Raw genomic sequence first — 19558 nt, forward strand, 5'->3', positions numbered from 1 at the left:
ATCAATAAGCTGCATTATTCTGCATATAAAGGAATAAAATAAAATTATACAGCTGCTGTGGAAAACAGTATGGTAGCTCCCCAAAAACGTAAACATGGAATTAACGTATGATCCCTTGATTCCACTCCAGGGTGTACACCCAAAATATTAGAAAGCAAGGACTGGAACAGACATTTGTACCCCATATTCATAGCAACATTATTCACAAGAGCCAAAAGGTGGAAGCAACACAACACATCCTTCAACAGATGAATGGATAAGTACAGTGTAGTATATATGCAATGGAATATGATTCAACCTTTAAAACTAAGGTAATTCTCACACATGCAACAGTGTGGATGAACCTTGAAGTCATTATGCTAAGTGAAACAAGCCAGACACAAAAGGACAAACCTTCTATGATTCCACTAGTATGAGGTATCCAGATAAGTCAAATTCAAAGACAAAGTAGAATAAGGTTGCCAGGGGTTGAGGTGAGTTAGTGTTTAATGACTACGGTTTCACATGGGGAAAATTAAAAAGCTCTGGAGATGGATGGTGAGGATATTTTTACAACAATGTGAATGTAGTTAATGCCACAGAACTGTGTACTTAAAAATGGTTTAAAGGGGGCTTCCCTGGTGGCACAGTGGTTAAGAATCCGCCTGCCAATGCAGGGGACACGGGTTCAAGCGCTGGTCCTGGAAGATCCCACATGCCGTGGAGCTGCTAAGCCCGTGCGCCACAACTACTGAAGCCAGCGTGCCTAGAACCCTTGCTCTGCAACAAGAGAAGCCACCGCAACGAGAAGCTTGCACACCACAATGAAGAGTAGTAGCCCCTGCTCGCCGCAAGTAGAGAAAGCCCGCACACAGCAATGAAGACCCAACACAGCCAAAAAATTAAAAATAAAATAAATTTTATTTAAATAAAGCTTTTAAAAATGGTTTAAATGGTAAATGTTATGTGTTTTTAATCACAATGAAAAAAATGAATGAAATAATGATCAATGTTACAATGCGGATAAACATTGAAAACATCCTAAGTGAAAGAAGCCATACAGAAAAAACACCCAGATCATGCTCATCTTGTACACTTTAAATCCAACAAGGTTTTTAAAGTGAGGAAAAGTCCCAGTGATGGTTCCAGGAAAAGAAAACTGTATTCGAATGGAAAATACATTTCCACAAAGCTGGGGCAGCTGGTAAAAGTTGAAGCAGGTCTGTGGATAGGATTATAATGTGGAAACCATAATTATTCCTCATTTTGGGGTTATGTGCTGGTTCCCTGGGAGAGTGGCCCTCCCACTCTCACAGGGTAAAACAAACTTGAGTATTCTGTGAATGTGGAAAACTTTATACTGCTATTTAAAGTTTTTTATACACTTGAAATTTACTAGAAAATAAAGTACTCATCAAAACAACCATGTCTCTCTCGCCTCGTCACAGCTTACCCTTCCCCCTCGCCATATCCTCAAGTCCACTCTCAAGAGAGAGGCTTGGGCATATATACAGTACCAAACGTAAGGTAGATAGATAGTGGGAAGCGGCCGCATAGCACAGGTGACCGCCTGGAGGGGTGGGATGGGGAGGGTGGGAGGGAGGGAGACGCAAGAGGGAAGGGATGTGGGAGCAGATGTATATGTATGACTGATTCACTTTGTTATAAAGCAGAAACTAATTTAAAAAATGTTAAAAAAAAAAAACAACCATGTCATACCACACCAGAAATACAGACATCAAACTCTGTTATAGAGGCCAAGCCCTATCCAGATCCAGTTCACCCACAGTGGTGATGCTAATCACCCTTGTAGGAGTCCACATACTACAAGAGGCACCATGGGAAGATTATACTGGGAGGCACTATGTCTTGGGCGCTGTGGATGACCTGGATGTAGTTGAAACAGTGGGATTTCTGAATTCTAGTTTTCCACATCCAACCACCAAAAAACTATTACAACTAACAAATGAATTCAGTAAAGCTGCAAGATACCAAAAAAAATCAATGCACAAAAATCATTTGTGATTCTATACACTGATAATGAACCATCAGAAACAGAAATATTTTTTTAATTCCACTTACAATTGCATCCAAAAAGATAACTAGAAGTAAATTTAACCAAGGACGTGAAGGACCTGCACACTGAAAACTGGAAGACGCTGATAAAGGAAACTGAACAGATAAAAATAAATGGAAAGACACCCCGTGCTCATGGGTAAAAAGAATATTTTTATTCTTTTTATTTTTATTTTCTTTTTATTCTTTTTATATTTTCTTTTCATATAAATGCATATTTATGTGCATTCTAAGGTGGGACTTCCCTGGCCGTCCAGGGGTTGGGACTCTGCACTCCCACTGCAGGGGGCGCAGGTTCCATCCCTGGTTGCGGAACTAAGATCCCGCATCCTGCATGCCACATGGTGTGGCCCAAAGTTTTTTTAATTTTAAAAAAATATGCAAGAAAATGGGAATAGGAACATACATATCGATAATTACCTTAAATGTAAATGGACTAAATGCTCCCACCAAAAGACACAGATTGGCTGAATGGATACAAAAACAAGACCCATATATATGCTGTCTACAAGAGACCCACTTCAGACCTAGAGACACATACAGACAGAAAGTAAGGGGATGGAAAAAGATATTCCATACAAATGGAAACCAAAAGAAAGCTGGAGTAGCAATTCTCATATCAGGAAAAATAGACTTTAAAATAAAGACTACTAGAAGAGACAAAGAAGGACACTACATAATGATCAAGGGATCGATCCAAGAAGAAGATATAACAATTGTAAATATTTATGCACCCAACATAGGAGCACCTCAATACATAAGGCAAATACGAACAGCCATAAAAGGGGAAATCGACAGTAACACATTCATAGTAGGGGACTTTAACACCCCACTTTCACCAATGGACAGATCATCCAAAATGAAAATAAATAAGGAAACACAAGCTTTAAATGATACATTAAACAAGATGGACTTAACTGATATTTATAGGACATTCCATCCAAAAACAACAGAATACACATTTTTCTCAAGTGCTCATGGAACATTCTCCAGGATAGATCATATCTAGGGTCACAAATCAAGCCTTGGTAAATTTAAGAAAATTGAAATCGTATCAAGTATCTTTTCTGACCATAGTGCTATGAGACTAGATATCAATTACAGGAAAAGATCTGTAAAAAATACAAACACATGGAGGCTAAACAATACACTACTTAATAATGAAGTGATCACTGAAGAAATCAAAGAGGAAATTAAAAAATACCTAGAAACAAATGACAATGGAGACACGACGACCCAAAACCTATGGGATGCAGCAAAAGCACTTCTAAGACGGAAGTTTATAGCAATACAATCCCACCTTAAGAAACAGGAAACATCTCAAATAAACAACCTAACCTTGCACCTAAAGCAATGAGAGAAAGAAGAACAAAAACACCCGAAAGTTAGCAGAAGGAAAGAAATCATAAAAATCAGATCAGAAATAAATGAAAAAGAAATGAAGGAAACGATAGCAAAGATCAATAAAATTAAAAGCTGGTTCTTTGAGAAGATAAACAAAATTGATAAACCATTAGCCAGACTCATCAAGAAAAAAAGGGAGAAGACTCAAATCAATGGAATTAGAAATGAAAAAGGAGAAGTAACAACTGACACTGCAGAAATACAAAAGATCATAAGAGATTACCACAAGCAACTCTATGCCAACTAAATGGACAACCTGGAAATAAAGGGCAAATTCTTAGGAATGCACAACCTGCCAAGACTGAATCAGGAAGAAAAAGAAAATACGAACAGACCAATCACAAGCACTGAAATTGAAACTGTGATAAAAAATCTTCCAACAAACAAAAGCCCAGGACCAGATGGCTTCACAGGCGAATTCTATCAAACATTTAGAGAAGAGATAACACCTATCCTTCTCAAACTCTTCCAAAATATAGCAGAGGGAGGAACACTCCCAAACTCATTCTACGAAGCCACCATCACCTTGATACCAAAACCAGACAAGGATGTCACAAAGAAAGAAAACTACAGGCCAATATCACTGATGAACATAGATGCAAAAATCCTCAACAAAATACTAGCAAACAGAATCCAACAGCACATTAAAAGGATCATATACCATGATCAAGTGGGGTTTATTCCAGGAATGCAAGGATTCTTCAATATATGCAAATCAATCAACGTGATACACCATATTAACAAATTGAAGGAGAAAAACCATATGATCATCTCAATAGATGCAGAGAAAGCTTCTGACAAAATTCAACACCCATTTATGATAAAAACCCTGCAGAAAGTAGGCATAGAGGGAACTTTCCTCAACATAATAAAGACCATATATGGCAAACCCACAGCCAACATTGTCCTCAATGGTGAAAAACTGAAACCATTTCCACTAAGATCAGGAACAAGACAAGGTTGCCCACTCTCACCACTCTTATTCAACATAGTTTTGGAAGTTTTAGCCACAGCAATCAGAGAAGAAAAGGAAATAAAAGGAATCCAGATCAGAAAAGAAGAAGTAAAGCTGTCACTGTTTGCAGATGACACGATACTACATATAGAGAATCCTAAAGATGCTACCAGAAAACTACTAGAGCTAATCAATAAATTTGGTAAAGTAGCAGGATACAAAATTAATGCACAGAAATCTCTGGCATACCTATACACTAATGATGAAAAATCTGAAAGTGAAATCAAGAAAACACTCCCATTTACCATTGCAACGAAAAGAATAAAATATCTAGGAATAAACCTACCTAAGGAGACAAAAGACCTGTATGCAGAAAATTATAAGACACTTATGAAAGAAATTAAAGATGATACAAATAGATGGAGAGATATACCATGTTCTTGGATTGGAAGAATCAACATTGTGAAAATGACTCTACTACCCAAAGCAATCTACAGATTCAATGCAATCCCTATCAAACTACCACTGGCATTTTTCACAGAACTAGCACAAAAGATTTCACAATTTGTATGGAAACACAAAAGACCCCAAATAGCCAAAGCAATCTTGAGAACGAAAAATGGAGCTGGAGGAATCAGGCTCCCTGACTTCAGACTATACTACAAAGCTACAGTAATCAAGACAGTATGGTACTGGCACAAAAACAGAAAGATAGATCAATGGAACAGGATAAAATGCCCAGAGATAAACCCATGCACATACGGTCACCTTATCTTTGATAAAGGAGGCAGGAATGTACAGTGGAGAAAGGACAGCCTCTTCAATAAGTGGTGCTGGGAAAACTGGACAGGGACATGTAAAAGTATGAGATTAGATCACTCCCTAACACCATACACAAAAATAAGCTCAAAATGGATTAAAGACCTCAATGTAAGGCCAGAAACTATCAAACACTTAGAGGAAAACATAGGCAGAACACTCTATGACATAAATCACAGCAAGATCCTTTTGGACCCACCTCCTAGAGTAATGGAAATAAAGACAAAAATAAACACATGGGACCTAATGAAACTTAAAAGCTTTTTCACAGCAAAGGAAACCATAAACAAGACCAAAAGACAACCCTCAGAATGGGAGAAAATATTTGCAAATGAAGCAACTGACAAAGGATTAATCTCCAAAATTTATAAGCAGCTCATGCAGCTCAATAACAAAAAGACAAACAACCCAATCCAAAAATGGGCAGAAGGCCTAAATAGACATTTCTCCACAGAAGATATACAGACTGCCAACAAACACATGAAAGAATGCTCAACATCTTTAATCATTAGAGAAATGCAAATCAAAACTACAATGAGATATCATCTCACACCAGTCAGAGTGGCCATCATCAAAAAATCTAGAAACAATAAATGCTGGAGAGGGTGTGGAAAAAAGGGAACACTCTTACACTGGTGGTGGGAATGTGAATTGGTACAGCCACTATGGAGAACAGTATGGAGGTTCCTTAAAAAACTACAAATAGAACTACCATATGACCCAGCAATCACACTACTGGGCATATACCCTGAGAAAACCATAATTCAGAAAGAGTCATGTACCAAAATGTTCATAGCAGCCCTATTTACAATAGCCCGGAGATGTAAACAACCTAAGTGTCCATCATCGGATGAATGGATAAAGAAGATATGGCACATACATACAATGGAATCTTACTCAGCCACAAAAAGAAATGAAATTGAGCTATTTGTAATGAGCTGGATAGACCCAGAGTCTGTCATACAGAGTGAAGTAAGTCAGAAAGAGAAAGACAAATACCATATGCTAACACATATATATGGAATTTAAAGAAAAAAAAATGTCATGAAGAACCTAGGGGTAAGACAGGAATAAAGACACAGACCTACTAGAGAATGGACTTGAGGATATGGGGAGGGGGAAGGGTAAGCTGTGACAAAGCGAAAGAGAGGCATGGACATATATACACTACCAAACGTAAGGTACATAGCTAGTGGGAAGCAGCCGCAGAGCACAAGGAGATCAGCTCGGTGCTCTGTGACCGCCTGGAGGGGTGGGATAGGGAGGGTGGGAGGGAGACACAAGAGGGAGGGGATATGGGAACATATGTATATGTATAATTGATTCATTTTGTTATAAAGCAGAAACTAACACACCATTGTTAAGCAATTATACTCCAATAAAGATGTAAAAAAAATGCATTCTAGCCAAATTAATGTGCACATTCAATGCAATCCCTACCAAAAGTCCCATGACATTTTCCATAAAAACAGAACAAACAATCTTAAGACGTGTGTGGAACCACAATGGACACAGAAGAGCCAAAGCGACCCTGAGGAAGGAGAACGGGCGGAGGCATCTCGCTCCCTGACTTCACACTTCATTACGAAGCTGCAGTCCCAAAAAAGTGTGGAATTGGCACAAAAACAGGCACACGGACCAGAGGAACAGAGCAGAGAGCCCAGGAATCAACCTACAGGTATGTGATCAGTTGATTCACAAGAAAGGAGCCAAGAACATACACCAGGGAAAGGACAGTCCCCTCAGTGAACGGTGCTGGGAAAACCAGAGGCCACAGGCCAAAGAACAACGCTGCACTCTGTCTACACCACACACAAAAGGGGCCAAAATCCCAGTTTTCCACATCAAGCCCTTCCTCTCCTGGGTCCTCTGAAGACAGACACCCTCAGCGGTCAGCCACGCACAGGAACCTTCTCCCCACTTTTCCTCACCTTCTCCCTCAGCAGCATCACCTCCCGGCAGGTCCTGAGGAGACCAGGCTCCTGTCAGAATGAACTGGACACCCCAGTGTCCCAAAGCTGAAGCCCCAGCAGGTCCTGAGGAGACCCGGCTTCCGTTAGTGTGGACTCGACCCCGGGTTGTCCCGAAGCCCGGCTGTCAGCATGGACTCGGCCCCACGTGTCGCAGAAGCCAAAGCCCCAGCGGGTCCTGAGGAGGTAGGGCTCCCGTCAGCTGCGCGCCGCGCCAAGTCTGCAGGCAGAATGCGCCTTCCCACGGAGGCTCAGGGAGGCGGGCTCGCGTTCCCTGCCAGCCAATGGGAACGTGCAGACCAAGCCACCTCCCAGTTCAGTGGAGGCCCCGCCCCCTGAAGGCACTTCCCGCTGCATCCACTAAACTGTGGAAATGCAAACTGAAATACAGTCAAGTATCCTATGACTTCTCCAAAATAGTTAAGAAACAATTAACTGCAAACTGTATGAAATGAAATGACTAGACACAAACTTTAAAACTTACACCAAACTCACTCAAATTTATTAACAGACACTGAAAATGTGAAACTATCAAAATTACAGAGATAAACACAGAAATACATGACCTTGGGTTTAGTCTCTCGATCACGAGCTTTGAGTTTTAACACATAACACAAAAAGCCAATCCACAAAAGAAAAAAGTAATATTATGGACTTTATCAAATTAAAGATTTCTACTCTCAAAGACATTATTCAGAAAATCAACAGACAAGACACAAACTGGGAGAAAAATATTTGCAAAACTTGTATCTGATAAAGGATCTGGACTCAGAATAGACAAAGACCTCTAAAACAACCCCATAAAAAAAAATGGGTGAGGATCTGATCTGAACAGACACCCAGACAAAAAAGATATACAGATAGTAAAAATCATACAAAAACAAGCTCAACATCATATACCATTAGGGAATTACAAATTAAAATCATGAGATATCACAGCACACCTATTAGCACTGCTAAACTCCAAAAATATGACAATACCAATTGCTAGAGGGTGAGGAACAACAGGAACTCTCCCTCATTGCCTGTGGGATGCATGTACAGCCACTTTGTAAGACAATTTGGCAGTTTTTTCCAAAGCTAAACAAGTCTCACCTTGGGATCCAACAATTGTGCTTCCAGTATTTAGGCAACTGCTTTGAAAATCTATGTCCAAATGCAAACAAGGATGCAATTATGCACAGGAGCACTATTCATAATGGCTAAAAACTTGAAGAAATCGGGATATCCTTCAAGAGATGAATGCATAAGCATCCATGTCAAGGCAAGTAGCATATGCCATCCCAAAATATCTCTCTCTGGCATGAGGATTATTTCAGTCTGATTTTTTAAGAAAAGGGAATCTCAGAAAACTGAGTAGAGACTGCCCTTTTGTGAAGGACATTTACAATAGAGAAATCTCCATTTATAAGGGTATGTCCCACTTTGCACCAGAAATAGAAGGATAATGAAATCTCAAGTAACACTTATCAATGGAGATGTCCGGACTTAAATGTGCAAACAATCATACCCTTGCTTACTGTGCCTTGCACAATAACCTGACATAACTGGCCTTCCCCCCTTCCCCAACATCTTTCTTCTGTTTTTAGCTGAAGACAGTATTTCAGGGGATCATTTCAGGGAGTGACTCAGTTTTCCTTGCTATCACCCCTGTATTCAGAAGGTATACATGTTATTAAATTTCTGTTTTTCTCCTGGTAATCTTGTCTTTTATTACAGGGGCAGGGGGCCCTCAACCAAGAACCTAGAAAAATAGAGGGGAAATTGTTTTTCCTCCCATACACGTGCACTGGAATACTACTCAGCAGAAAGGAATGCACCATCAACCTATGGAAAGACATGGCTATATCCTCAGTATATATTGCTAAGTAAAAGAATCCAGTCTGAGGAGGCTGCACACAGTATGACCCCATTGATGACATTCCGGGAAAGGCAAAGCTACATAGATGATAAGCAGATCATGGGGTGGGGGGTTTGAAGTGTTCCACGTGATACTCTAGGGTGGATACCTGTCACTATGCATTTGTCTAAGCCCACAGATGTGCAGAGCCCAAGGGGCCAATCATAATCTATTCAAATTTAGTTATTTAGGATGTAGGCGTGTTGCAGGATGGAATACATAATGTGACAAGAGTCTAAATGTATTAGAAATATATGGAAATAACTCACTGTAGGGGATGGGGTAAAAGGTGCTGACCTAAGTTACCTTTGGAAGTGAATGGAATCTGTAGACTAAAGGCAAAATGGACCATATATAAACAGTGGGCTTTATTTTATGAAGCTCTTTCCAGGGTGTAGTAGCTAACAATTCTGAAACCTCTGCACATGTAACCTGGAAAGGAGCAATGCACAGATAAATGGCAGATGGTGGGAGCCAGGCTCCTTGCTGTGGGGGTGGGAAGTTACAGATAAGCAAGGGGAGAGCCTCTGCCCTCGTAATCCTGGATCTGGGCTTCCTGGAAGGATGCTGACTGGCTGGGGGAAACACACAGATCTTCACACTGGGAAGACCCTGCAGACACAGGAACTTCACGCCCCATCTTTCCACCCATATCTACTGGAAACACCCAGTCCTTTGTAATCAGTCACTTGCAGCTTTTAAGACATTCTCATCCCTAAGCAGATAAAGGAGCATAAGGGTCTTGCTTACCCCTAAGCTGTCCCAGAATCCAGGCCCTGGGGGTGGAGCCAGGTTGGGGGCTCCTGGGCCTCTGACCAGCAGGTGAGAGGAAGGAGGAGGACCAGACCTGAGGACAGAGGTTCCCTGAAGTCTGTGAGCCCCGGTGCCCCGATGGGATTCATTCCCAGTGCGGACATGGGCGGGGCCTGCAGTGGTTCTGTGTTCGCCCTGGGCCCCTTTGATGAAGCCATGGCAGCACTGGGCCCAGACGTCTCCTGGCGGTGTCTCAAACTCTGACACAACGGTTTTACAATGGAACAAGAGAATGAAGCTCAGCCCCTGACGGCCACTCGTTTCTGCCTCTGAGTTGCTTCCACCAGGACCGCAGTCACCTGCACGTAGTCTGCTGTGACCTAACTGCCCCCATTGGCCTTTCCTCTCCCTCCCTGTGATGATTCTAGTGACATTTCTAGCCCAGACCCCTCTCTCAGGCCAGAAGCCTCTGTCCAGCCACTGCATCCCCATCTCCCTTGGGGACTAACAGGCCCCCTCAGAGGACTGGGATCCCGCAGCTCCCCACACCCAGGAGCAGCCCCACCTTCTCAGGTTGCTGAGCCCAGGCACTGGGTGTAACCGAGCAGGACCCTATGGGGCCTTCCCAGGACAGACCCCTCCCCCACATCCTCTGCTGTAGGTCCTCTCTGCAGTACCTGGATGACAGTATCTGATGCACGCTTCCTGGGTTGTTTTACAGATGCTAAAACCACCACCAAGTGGAAGAAATTAACTACTTGATGATCACGAACAGGTAGCCCCAGAGATTCTGCTGCCTAAGAATTTATAATGTTAACGGCCTGTTACCTCATCTTCAACCAGAGAGTTGTGCACCAGCTGATCACATACCCTGCGACCCCCCTCCTTCACCTGGCCTTTAAAATGGCCTTGCTGAAATCCCTCAGGGAGTTCAGGGTTTTAGAGCACAAGCCACCTGGCCTCCTTGTATTGGCACTTTTACAATTAAAGCTGCACTTTTCTTCACCACAGCCGGTGTCAGTAGACTGGCTTTACTGCACTCGGGCAAGTGGACCCAAGTTTGGTTAGGTAACACTGGGGTCTCCAAGGCTCCCACTCACCTTGTGCCCCAGTGACTGTCATCTGCTCCTCCAGAGTCTTGTAGCAAAAACAGAAATGAAGTTTTCCCTCCCCTGAGAACAAGGAAAATAAAGGGAACTGTGAACAGGCTAGAGAAGAAACATAACCTGGCCTGAAAGAGTTCATCAATTCTTATTTTACTTTGTCACTAATTTGTAGTAACTAGATTGGTACTTTACAAAGCTAACCTCACTCCCTGACACTATGTAATTTACATTCGGCACCCATCACCCCTGACTCTGTGTGAGTTACATCCCCTGCCTCTCACTCCCTAACCTTATTATGTCCAGCACTTACATTCTATACGCCCCTCATAACAAATCACCCCCTAGTTTTTCATTTCAGAAACAAGTTCATCGGCCGATAAACCAGAGACAAACATACGCAATTACCAGACTGCTGGACCCCAATTACCAGGCAGCCTGATGCCAACTATGACTGTTTTGAAATAATGCAAAGGAAAGGAGGAATGCAAGACCTTCACTACTTTGATCCTTATCCTATACACCGGACTTCGAGAGCCCCACATATAAAATCTTCCCTGGGGCTTCCCTGGTGGCACAGTGGTTGGGAGTCCGCCTGCCGATGCAGGGGACACGGGTTCGTGCCCTGGTCCGGGAAGATCCCACATGCCGCGGAGCGGCTGGGCCCGTGAGCCATGGCCGCTGAGCCTGCGCGTCCGGAGCCTGTGCTCCGCGGCGGGAGAGGCCACAACGGTGAGAGGCCTGCGTATCGCAAAAAAAAAAAAAAAAAAAAAAAAAAAAAAAATCTTCCCTGATTCTCAAGGAGGTGTGCCCAGTTCTTGAGGCGCTAGCTGGCTGTGTCTCCCCTGCTGCCTGGCAGGAAAAATAAAGCCATCTCTCTTTTCCTCCAAAATCCCTGTCTCCGTATTTCTGTTTGGCCTCGGTGCACAGGGAAGCCGATACTTCGACAACAGTCTGTGGCCAGCTCCCACACTAATTCACCTCTACGCCCACAGCCCTGGCCCAAGCCCGATCTTGTGCCCGGTTCCTCCATCAGGCCTGACAAAGCTCCCTGGCGGCACGGTGCATTTCATATCCCACCCCAATGTGGTCTTTCTGAAGCACAAATGAGACTGACTCTCTCCCACCTGTAATCCCCCGAAGTTTCCCCACTTTCGTTAGGGTATCTGCTGGGAGAGACATCTGCCAAGGCCTTGCGAGTCCCCAGAATCCCCACTAGGCTGCTGGCTCCTGGGTTCCCTGACAATGAGCACCTCGGCAGGCCAGGTGACATGGCAGGAAACCCCAGAACTGCTCACCTCAGGAGGGGACTGGCACTGCCACGGCCTGATCAAAGAGAGCAGAGAAGGGTTCCCCAGCTGGCACACAAACTCTGCATGAGTGGCCTCTCCTTGAGCCATTATATCACCTCGTGTGACTTGAGGGAAGGAAGGACCGAAGCACACTTGGTTCCTAAGGAGGATGGTATAGGCTCAGTCACGTCCCCTCAAATTCACAGGCTGAATCCCTAACCCACAGGACCCCAGGATGTGGCTGTATTTGGAGATGGGATTTTTAAAGAGGTGATCAAGGTAAAAATGAGGTCACTAGGGTGGATCCTAATCCAATAGGATTGATGTCCTACATACAAGAGGAGACTAGGACACAGATAGGCACAGGGGGAGACCATGTGAGGACCTGGGGAGAAGATGGCTGTCTAAGCACCAAGGAGAGAGGCCTGAGGAGAAGCCAGCGTGCAGACACCTTGATCTCTGACAGCATCCAGGACTGGGAGATAGGTCTGTTATGCCCTGTCTGTGGTATTTGATACGGCAGCCCCGAGCAGACTCACACGCAGAGTAACTCAGGGCTCAGACTGGACAGAGCCCACTCTCCATCCGCCTGTATGTGAGTCACAGGATCCTCAGGAACTGAGGAGGGGGTCCCTGATGGGAGGCACAAGATAGAAGATGCTAGGCATTAACATGACTGCATTCATGTTAAACGTGCCTGAAATCCATTCACACGAGATGGTTTTGTCTTGTATGTACATCGGCACCTTCAGTCTGAACTGAAGATCTTTGGCTTCACCACCTCCACTGAAAGCATTAGCTTCACCTGCTGTGGACTGTCTCCTATAGGATTTCCAGAACCACAAAGCACCGAAGCTTCACAGGCCCCAAGAGTCTGTGCACTAGCGTCCAGGCGACACTCACAGGAGAGCCGTGCAGCTGCCTGTGAGAAACCATTTCCCTTTTTCCTGTTCACAGCTACCCTGCACCTCCCAGCCTTCCCACCCCTTACAGCTGGGGTGCAGTGCCTCGTGTTACCAAGGGGAAGGGGTGGAGGTGGTGAGGGCCTTGACCAGCCTGCATCCTAGGATGGAGGGCATGATGCCCACCTGGTCACCCCACCCTGCTGGTTGGAGCCCTCACCTGGAAGCAGGGAGGAGAAACAAGGGGGACAGAGCCTGGGCCCCGACACCCACCTGCCCTGGACTCTCACAAGAAGGGGACAGAGACATCTTGAGCTTCAGCCCAGTTTTGGGAGATACTTTGTTCCAGCAACAAACATTTGCCTTAAAAGCCAAGGTGCTTTACAAACACCTCCCCAGCTGTCACAGAAAGGCTTAATCTCATCACACTTTTTGCAAACCCCAGCTCAAGGTGAGACCACCTCTCAGGTGATGGTGCTTCAGAGCAGCCCCTTTAAAAGATCCCTGGAGTTCAGCTCTCCCAGCCCTGCCTTCAGTTTAAGGGAGAAGTTTCCTTGACAACCTTGACAAACCTGCTCAGTTTCCTTAACAACCAAGCTTCGCAATCTCCCAAACTCTTCTCCTTCAAACATTCCTACTCTAGGCTTGATGAGCCTAAAGTGACAGTGCTGTCATCATGTGCCAGAGAGCGATTCTTCCAAGCCCACAGTTATTGGTTACATGATGCTATCGATGATGAAATCCCAGAAGAGCCAGCTTTGCAACATAACCACTTCTGGGCTTGGCACTGGGTCCCTTTCCACGGACAGAGTGGAGTGGCTGTTTCCACGTGCCCCATGGTGGAAGAGCTCACCTAATGGTACCAGGCCTTGATCCTTTCCAGGTGATTCCAGGGTCCTCATTCTCCCCAGACCCTCACCCACACGGCTGCTGTCTGTGCCAGTCTATACGGGACCTTGGTAATCTCCTAAAATGAGGGTTATTTTATACACAGATAATGGGTTGAATGCTGGCCCCAAAAGATGTGTCCCCCCAGAACACGTGAACAGGACCATATGTGGGAAAAGGGTCTTTGTATATATAGTTAAGGATCTCAAGATGAGGTCATCTTGGGTTAGGGTGGCCCGCAATCCAATTGAGAGAGTCCTTATGAGAGACAAAACAGGAGAGACCCAGACACAGAGGAGAAGCCATGTGATGACGAAGGCAGAGATGGGAGGGATGCAGCCTCAACACTGGGGACGCCTGGAGCCCCCAGAAGCTGGAAAAGGCAGGAAGAACCCTATCCTGGAGCCTCTGGAGGGACTCCCATCCTGCAACACCTTGATCTCAGATGTCTGGTCTCCAGGGCTGGGGGAGGATGAATTCCTGTTGTTTTAAACCACCCAGCTTCTCGTCAGTTTTTACAGAAGCCACAGAACAGTCACACAGACCCTACTCTGTAGGATCCTGGAAGTGCGGGTCTCACGAAAGGCAGATAGAGGCTGGATTACAGAACCCTTAGAGTCAGCACTGAGCCCCAGAAATCCTAAAGCAGTGGCTGGACACCAGAATGTTGAGGGGTCAGTTCGGATGCCCATCCCCAAGGGTACCGGCTGCACACGGCCTCCCCAGGTTTTTTCGCCTGTACCTGTTAGGGGTAAGTATTTTCATTCTGATTCAGGACTTCTGATGTCACCGTTCACGTTGCTAATTAAGAACCCACTAGTTACACAGATGAAAACCCTATCAGGACACTTGCTCCAGTGGTAAACAATTCTGAAGTTGGTCAGAGGTGGGGAATCGTCTCCCATGCAGCCAGCAGCCCCCCCGGCAAGGAGCATCCTCATTGCAAAGCTGAGGGACTGTGCCGAGGCGTCTGTGAGTAAACGTGAGCTGAGCCCCAGGCCAGCTGCTGCTGAACTGTTCCCACCCTTCCCAGGTAAAACACCTGAATGTGTGCAAAGACGAAAGCCTAGAGGAAGGGCCGTGGAGCCACACCGGCCACAGCACGCAGGCCGACTTGGTGCCTGCAGGCCAGCCAGGATGGTCCTGGCCCCGGGCGCTCTTCTGGAAGCTTTCCACTTCCCTGCCTGAGGTACCCCTCCTGTCCCGGCCCCCACTGCTTTTTTCCTTCCTCACCTCTGCCCGGGGAGAAATTCCAGCGGCAGGTATGGGTGACACATCCCCTTGCTTAGCAGGTGGCAGCCTGGCAACTCCCGCGGAAAGTCCAGCAGAGCCCCACGCACACCGGGCCACCCACAGAGCCGTGGGCCCTACTCCCTCCCACCAGCCCAGCCCCGAGACTGCTGACAGGGCAGAGAATATGGCATCAGGCACAGCTGCAGGTAATCTTGCTGCCTGGAGGGGTGTTTATATTGACCTCAACCCAGGCACACCTGGGGAGGGCTGGCCGGCAGGGTCAGGCTGCCCAGGTCAGCCAATCCTCGCCCCTCAGGGGCTCACAGTTGCAGAAAATGGGCCTTGCTGCACTGGCCAGGTCCAAGGAACAGGTGTGGCGTCCTGAGAGTCAGGATAGACGTGGGGCTGCAGCTCTGGCATGTTTTCTAATCATTTTAACTGGCCCATGAGTGGGAGAGAATTTCAAAAAGACCCTCTCCTCACAAAAGGAATCCAGGAGTCAGGGAGAGGAGGGGTGGTGGGTGGAGACAGAGGCCTGGTGCCCCGGCTGCAGTGGGAGCCTCTGGAAGACCCGATGGAAGGAGGCCGCACAGAGTGACGCCCAGGGTCACAGGCCTGTCGGAGCTGCTGTGTGTTAGTTCAGGTCCTGCTCTGAGGTGCTCAGGGTCAGCTCTGACCGACAGGTGGGCTGGGGGTGCTCTGCAATGCAGGCTATGTGCACGGTTCCTGTGTGCCCAGCCCTGCCGGGTGTGTGCCCAGCCCTGCCGGGTGCCTGCCCAGGGGAGCTCCGTATCCTGGGAGGGGCCTGAACACGAGAGCCCCGTGGGCTGCTGGGTAGCTGCACAGGTGAGCTCCATACCCTGGGAGGGGCCTGACCACGTGAGCCCTGCATCACCCTCCCCAGGAGGGAGGGTGTAGGGAAACCCTGCATGACCTCTGAGGCCCTAAGAACACTGGACTGAGGTTGAGTTCAATTGGGAACAGTGAGGGACCAGAGCAGACACTTCACTCATCTTCTATCAGGGCTCAGGGCTGGAGGAGCAGAAAACAACGGCCGAGCTCAGCCTTGACCCTAATCCCGACACTGATCCTCACCCTAGACTCTGATCCTGACCCTAAGCCCTGACCTAACCTTAGCCCTAACCCGTATCCTAAACCTGTACCTTACTGTAACCCATACTCTACCTATAGCCTACCTGTACCCTAATTCTAGCCCATGTCCTAACACCCACTCCAACACAGGACCCTAACACCCTGAGACCAAAACCATAAACCTTAAGCAATAAACAAAACCACAACCATAACCAAAACCATAAACCATAAAATGTATTCATTAACCATATGCATAAATATGTCATAACTGTAAACGTAACCATAAGACGTAAACCATAACAGCAGCCATAAACCATACACAGCCCCAGCCCTAATGCTAACCCTCCAAACCACTTACACCAAGCCAAATCTAATCAAATTATACAAATACATCATAAAAAAGAAAACTACCCCAGCATACCTTATAAAGATGAATGTAAAAATCTATCACAAAATAATAGCAACAGGAAACCAAAAGAACATTAAATGGATAATGCCATAACCAAGTATCTCTACACCAGAAATTTCAGGTTGTTCAACATATTAAAATTAAGCAATGTAATAAACCACAATAAAAGTGTGAAGTAAAACACATGATCGTATCATTTAATGCAGAAAAAGCTACAATCAAAAACCAGTGTTATTTCATGATACAAACACTCAAGGAAGCAGGAATAAAAGGAAATTTGTTCAATATGGAAAGGAGTAGTACAAAAAGCCACAGCAAACATCATGCTCAATGTTAAAGACGGAAAGATTTACTCCTGAAATCAGGAATGAGGCCAGTAAGCTGGTCTTCATCATTGTTACTCAATAGGATGCCGGAAGTCCTACCCAGAGTATTGAGGAAATAAATAAGAGGCATCCATGTGTGAATGGAAAAATTCAAACTGTGTCTCTTCACAGAACACAGATCACATCATTTTATATATAAAACTACCTATAATGAACAAAAAATTATTTGAGCTAGTCAGCTAATGCAGTAAAGTTATAGAACAAAATATCAATTCACAAAAATCTATCTTACATGTATACACGAGCAATAAATAACCAGAAAAAGCATTTATGATAACAATTTCACTGTAAATAATGTCAACGTCAATATTTAGGAATATATTTAGTCAAGATACAAGACTTGTTTTATGTGTGTAAATTTATATGTTTGAAATTACTGGAAAGTAAATTACTTTTCAAAACACCATGTCAATAGCATGTCCGAAAAGCAGAGAAAACATCAAGCTTCCATAGAGCAGCCAAGCCCTACCCAGATCCAGTTCACCCAAAGTCCACACGTCATTTAGAGGCACTGTGGGAAGGTTATATTAGGAGCCACTGTCCTCCGTGTTGTGGACGACCTAGATACAGTAGAAACGGTGGGATTTTGGAATTCCAATTTTCCACTTCGTTCCCCAAAAAAACTATTAGAACTAATAACTGAATTCGGTAAAGTTGCAAAATCAATACACAGAAATCAGTTGCATTTCCAAACACTAATAATGAACCATCAGAAAGATGCTCCTAAGACGCGTGTGGAGCCACAAAGGACCCCGAAGAGCCAAGGCGACCCTGAGGAAGGAGAACGGGCCCGAGGCGCCTCCCTCCCTGACTTCACACTACATGGCGAAGCTACAGTCCCCAAAACAGTGCGGAACTGGCTCAAAACAGGCGCACAGACCAGAGGGGCGGGACGGAGAGCCCAGAATCCACCCCGCACGGGGAGGGGGGGCGTTAATTTACGACAAGGGGGCCAAGGACACACCGAGCGGAAGGGCAGCCCCACGGTAAACGGTGCTGGGAAGACTGCACACCCCATAACCCACGCGGCTCCACCGCGCACCAGCCTGACCAAAACCCCAGCTTTGCACACCAAGCCCTTCTGGGTCGCACGAAGACGGGCCCCCTCAGCCGTCAGTCGCCCCCAGGAAGCTTCTCCCCACTTTTCCTCACTGTCTCCTCACCTTTTCCGCCGGCGTTGCCGGCGTCCTCAGGAAACCCAGCTCCCGTCAGCGTAGACGCAGCCCCACTTTGTCCTGAAGCCGAAACCCCAGCGAGTCCTGAGAAGACCGAGCTCCTGTCAGCAGAGACGCTGAGCCCAGCGTCCCAGCCGCAGCCCCGGCGGTGCCCGAGGAGACACAACCCCCCTCAGCTGCGCTCAGAGCCGAGTCCACGGGGAACGCGCATGCGCTGTGTGGGTCAGAGAGGCGGGCTCAGCGCCACCCTGTAGTCGGTGCGGGAAGTGGTCGGTTACTGGAGACAGCGCCCCCTGCTGGCGGAACCGCTGAATCTGTTGAACCGTGGAAATGCAAACTGAAATGGAGACAAATATCCCAAAAGTTTTCAGAAAACAGTTAGGGAACAATTAACTGAGAAAGGAGAAGAGGCTGGAGGCATCTCCCTACTGGACTTCACACACTGTTGAAAAGCTACAGTCGCCGAAACAGTGTGGAATTGGAACACAAACAGGTGCAAGGACCAGAGGGACCAGACAGAGAGCCCAGAATTCAACACGCACGGATGGGTTGGTTAATTTATGACAAAGGGGCCAAGGACACACCGAGGGGAAGGACAGTCCCCACCCGTAAACAGTGCTGGGAAAACTGGACACCCCATAACTCCAACAAATTGGAAACCATTTGGAATGCAATGAACGAAGGTGCAAACTTTACAACTTACACCAAATTCACTCAAAGTTATTCACAGACAAAATGTAAATACAAAACTATTCAAAATTATGGAAGCAAAAGTAGAAGACAATTGACAATGAGCTTGAGTTTGGTCATGTAGATCATGAGCTTTGGAGTTTTAACACACAACACAAAAAGGCAATCTACAAAGAAAAACAAGGAATACTGTGGACTTTATAAAATTAAAGATATCTACTCCATGAAAGACCTTACTCAGAAAAGCAAAAGACAAGTCACAAACTGGGAGAAAAATACTTACAAACACACATCTGAGGAAGGATTTGTCTCAAAACGTACGAAGAATGCTAACACAAACAACCCCATGAAAAATAGGGAAAGATCTGACTGGACACCTGGCCAAAGAAGATACACAGACAGTACACAGAACTATGCCCAGGACTAGGGGGCAGAAAAACAATGGTCCAGCTCAACTCCCTGAATAATGTGTGACCCTGGACTAGTCCTGTTCTTCCTGGAGGCATCAGAGAGATGGAGAGGGAAGAAGGGG

The 19558-nt window shown here is 45.8% G+C and overlaps 1 protein-coding gene and 1 long non-coding RNA gene across 3 annotated transcripts in view; both read right to left on the reverse strand.

Moving 5' to 3' along the window:
- Positions 1-18406, reverse strand: part of LOC307068480 — a 33720-nt gene extending 15314 nt beyond the window's left edge. The window contains exon 1 of one of the 2 annotated variants that reach the window (XR_013811444.1): positions 18325-18406. This is a non-coding gene — a long non-coding RNA (uncharacterized lncRNA). The remainder of the gene's footprint in view (positions 1-18324) is intronic. The other variant, XR_013811445.1, reaches the window with a different exon arrangement.
- The window catches only part of LOC307067901 (RAD52 motif-containing protein 1-like), a gene marked incomplete at both ends in the record, with an annotated part of 661371 nt that overhangs the window by 508623 nt on the left and 133190 nt on the right, over positions 1-19558 (reverse strand). The window lies entirely within an intron of this gene.

This window comes from Hyperoodon ampullatus (assembly GCF_949752795.1).
Source record: "Hyperoodon ampullatus genome assembly, chromosome: 19".
In the NCBI taxonomy this organism is placed as follows: Eukaryota; Metazoa; Chordata; class Mammalia; order Artiodactyla; family Ziphiidae; genus Hyperoodon; species Hyperoodon ampullatus.